The 4,893-nt window shown below is 33.1% G+C and overlaps 1 pseudogene; it reads right to left on the bottom strand.

Moving 5' to 3' along the window:
- On the bottom strand, window positions 1–737 carry LOC114025443 (annotated as a pseudogene).
- Between the last annotated feature and the right edge of the window lie 4,156 nt (window positions 738–4,893).

Below are 4,893 nucleotides of genomic sequence, written 5' to 3'. Positions count from 1 at the left end.
TCAATTATTGTGATGATATCCTCTATTTTTTTTTTGCACACAGTATATTGTATGGATGAAAAGTAAGAAAGTTTCTGCATAATCAAACAAGTACACGTGCAACATATTGAGTCTTGGGGAACTCTTCAGGGCATATAACAGGAATAATGACTTCCCTCAGTTGACCTCTAGGCTGCCATTTATTCTTGCAGGTAAAAATCTATCTCTATAAAGAGAAGCCCAAGGGCCCAGTTGTTCTAGAAAGAAGATGACTTCTTTAGCCCTCCATTTTGCAAATATTTTTGAACAAGAAGGCCATGCTCTGATTCTCTACTGTTCTAGTGATATAACATAGAACCATTGCAACACCAGTTAAAGCTGTCAGTACTCCAGAAAAATATCCCCCTCCTCTTTGATCTATAGAATTTGGAGCTATAGAAATCTGATCATTCCCATGTTGATGAAAGGCTGAAGACTATGGACCATATCACTGTTCTGCTGAATGTCTTCTAATCTCAATTTGATAGCATCTTTGAGCAGAATATTTACTTAGGAAAGCCTCATTTCTCTTGGCACTCTGGACATTCTGTTTTGTTTGAGGATGCCCACCATAGAGCCAGGCAATGTCAACAGAAACTGTCCCCACAGTTCAATGTGGTGGGATTCACCAGGATGTCATAACAGCAGTGACAAGAAAATTTATTAACAAAAATTTGACAACTTACACCAGAGATGAGCTCTTCTTCAGTGCTAATCATCTTGGACTCAATTAGCTGTATGTTTTCCACCTTTTTTTTCTAGATCATTCCATACTCAGAAGATATCTATTTGACACTTCAGAGCTGAAAGATATAATTCAATCATGTGGTGCTGGCGTCAGCCCCACACAGACCCGAGCATCCCCCTGGTCCATGGAGGAACTGCCTACCTCAACCCCCAACCATGGTAACTGAGTGACTTTACTTTTAAGTAAAGGAGAAAAGCCTAGATCCCAAAATGATAATTGGTTATTAATATAATAGTAAAATGATTTATCTCAGGAATACTATCAAATTCCTTTTATGACAGAAATACGGTTTTGATTCTTAAACCAGGGAGAGCAAAATAGGGAAAGTAAACTATAGACAAATTATCTTAATGAATATCTATGCAAAAATTAAAATAAAAATTAACAAGGAGATTATGGATATATCTCAAAAAGATCATATATTGTGACAGGGCAAGATTTGTATCAGGAATGCAGGGCTGGTTCAATATTAGGAAAATTATCAGCATAACAGACCACCATATCAATAACAAAAAGTCAATATCATATCAACATCTTAATAGATATAGAAAAAGCTCTTGACAAAATGCAATATTCATTCCTATTAATAACACTTGAAATCATCGGAATAAATAGCATTTTCTTTAAAATGAAAAGTCTACGTAAAATCATCAAGAAGCATTAATTGTAATGGGGATAAACTAGAAGCCTTCCCAATAAGATTGGGGTGAAGAACAAGGATGTTTACTATCATAGCTATTATTTAATATTGTACTATAAATGTTAGCTGTAACAAAAAGAGAAGAAAAAGAAATTGAAGGAATTAGAATAGGCAACAAGGAAACAAAACTATCCCTCTTTGCAGATGATGTGATAGCATACTTAGAGAAACAATTAAAAAAAACTAGTTGAAATAATTAACAACTTTAGCAAACTTTCAGGATATAAAATAGATACACATAAATAATCAGTATTTCTATATATTACCAGCAACATTGAGCAAAAAGAGATAGAAAGAGAAATTCTAGTACTTGGGAGTCTACCTGCCAAGATAAACCCAGGAATTAAAGGAACACAATTGCACAACATTTTTCACACAAGATCTAAAAAAAGTGGAGAAACCTTAACTGCTTATGGTTACCCTGAGCCAACATATTAAAAATTACAATTCTACCAAAATTAATTTATTTATTTAGTGCCATACCAATTAAACTATCAAAAATTATTTTATTGAACTAAAAAAAATAACAGCAAGATTCATCTGGAAGAACAAAATGTCAAGAATGTCAAGGGAATCAATAAAAAAGAAAATGAAGGAAGACTGCTTAGCAGTTCCAGGTTTCAAACTATATTGCAAAGAAATGAGTATACATCAAAACCATCTGGTACTGACTAAGAAATAGAATGGTGGCTCAGTAGAATAGTTCATGAATATAATATACAGTAATTAAAGACCATACCTATTTAGCATTTTATGGACTCTAATATCTAAACTCTTGGGATAAGAACTCACTATTCGACAAAAATTATTGGGAAAATTGGATAGTAGTTTGCAGAAACTGGGTATTGACTAACATCTTATATACCAAGATAAGTTTAAGATGATTTAGACATAAAGGATGAAATTACAAGCAAATTTTAGGAACGTAGTAAATTTTACCTGCCAGATCTATGGATGAAGGAAGAATTTATGCCCAAACAGGAGCTAGAAAAGATCATGGGAAATAAAATAGATAATTTTGATTACAATATTTATTTAAAAGTTTTTGCACAAACAAACCCAATGCAGACAAGATTAGAAGGAAAACAAGAAACTGGGGGGGGGGGGGATTGCAGCAAGTTTCTCTGATAATGGTCTCATTTCTCAAATGTATAGGGAATTTAGTCAAATTTATAAAAATAAGAGTCATGCCCCAGTTGATAAACGGTCAAAGGATATGAAGAGGCAGATTTCAAAAGAAGAAATAAAAGCGAAAGTTATATGAGAAATGCTCTAAATCACAATTGAATAGAGAAATGTAAATCAAAACAAATTTGAAGTATCATTTCATACCTATCAGATTGGCTAATATGAAAAAAAATTAAAATGATAAATTTTGGAGGAGATGTGGAAAATTGGGACAGGACACTAATATTGGTGGAATTATGAACTGATCCAACCATTCAAAAAATAATTTGGAATTATAATCAAAGGGCTATAAAACTGCATACCCTGTGACCCAGCAATACCTTACCATAGCTGTATCCCAAAAAGATCAAAGGAAAAGAAAAAAAAAAGCACCTATATAAACAAAAAAATATTTTAACAGCTATTTTTTATGACAAAGAGTTGGAAATTGAAGGGATGCCAATCCCTTAGTATAGTGGTCGAGGAAGTTGTGGTATGTGATTCTGATAGAATACTGTTGTGTTATAAAAAATGATAAGCAGAATGCTATCAGAAAAATCTTGTGTAAACTTATTGAAAGTGAGGTCAGCAGAACCAAGAGAATAGTGTGTACTAAAACAGCAATATCATAGGACAATCAGCTGTGAATGACTTAGCTATTCTGATCAATATAATGCTCCAAGATAATTTTGAAGGACTTCTGGTGAAAACTCCTTTCCATCTCCAGAAAGAGAACTGATGAAATCTGACCAAGTATTTAAGTATAATTTTTTTCACTTTATTTGTTGTTGCTGTTGTTTGGTCACTTGCAACATGAATAATGTAGAAATATAGTTTGCAGGATTTTATTGTATAGTTGATATCACATTTCTTGCCTTCTAAATATGTGGAGGAGGGGCAGGAAGGAGGGAAAAAATTCAGATCTCAAAACTGAAAAAATAAATACACATATTAAAAAAGGGATGGGGAAAAAAAAGAATAACAAGAACATCAGTGGAAAAAATGTGATCAAAGATGGCCTAGCAACACCAGCTTTTAAACTATATTACAAAGTAGTAATCATCAAAACAATCTGGCACTAGCAGAAGTAGAGTCATGGGTCAGTGGAATAGACAAGGTACACAATTTGGAGGGCAGTTAGGTGGCACAGCATAGAGTACTGGACATGGAATCAGGAATATCTGAGTTAAAATTCAACCTCAGACACATAGTAGCTATGTGTCTCTGGGCAAGTCACTTAACCCTGTTTTCCTCAGTTTCCTCGTGTGTAAAATATGCTGGAAAAGAAAATGGTAAGCTCATTTAGTGTATTTGTCAAGAAAACCCCGAATGGGATAACAAAGAATCAGACATGATTTAAACAACTGAACAACACAATGTATCATAGTAAATTACCATAGTAATCTAGTGTTTGATATACCAAAATAGCCAGGCTTTTATGTCAAGACTCCACTATTTGACAAAAATTACTGGGAAAAATGGAAAGCACTTTGGCACACAATAAGCATAGACCAGCATCTCACAGCATAGACCAATACAAATTCAAAATGGGTACATGATTTAGACATAAAGGATGATAGTATAAGTAAATTAGAGGTGCCTAGAAAATTGTACCTGTCAGATCTATAGATAAGGGAAAAGTTTATGAACAAATGAGAAACAGAGTTTCACAGGAAATCTAATTGATAATTTTGATTACATAACATTTAAAAAGCTTTGTACCAACAGAACCAATGCAGCCAAAATGAGAAGGAAATGGGAGTTGAGAAACAGTTTTTACAGCAAGTTTCTCTGAAAAAGGCCTCATTTCTAAAATATATTGGCAATTAAGTTATATTTATGAAAATAATCAACAAAAGGTTAAAAGATATCAACAGTTTCCACAGGATGGAATCAAAGTTATCTTATAGACATATGACAAAAAAGCTCTAAATCACTATTAATTAGAGAAAAACTATTAAATTAAATTAAAACAACTCTGAGATGATATTTTATGCCTATTATATTGGCTAACATGACAGAAAAAGGAAAATGGCAAATGCTTCAGGGGATGTTTAAAAGTAATGACATAGATGTACTTTTGGTAGAATTATAAATTAGTCCAATCATTCTGGAGAACAATTGGTGCCATACTCAAAGGTCTCTAAAACTGTGCCTACCCTTTGGCCTAGAATACCACTGCTAGGTCTGTATCCCAAAGAGATTTAAAATAAATAGATAGATAGATAGATAGATAGATAGATAGATAGATAGATAGATA

The sequence above is a fragment of the Vombatus ursinus genome, unplaced genomic scaffold (assembly GCF_900497805.2).
Source record: "Vombatus ursinus unplaced genomic scaffold, bare-nosed wombat genome assembly UNPS02014830.1, whole genome shotgun sequence".
Classification (NCBI taxonomy): Eukaryota; Metazoa; Chordata; class Mammalia; order Diprotodontia; family Vombatidae; genus Vombatus; species Vombatus ursinus.
The sequence above is the reverse complement of the archived record's forward strand: the minus strand, read 5'-3'. Positions and strand labels throughout refer to the sequence as shown.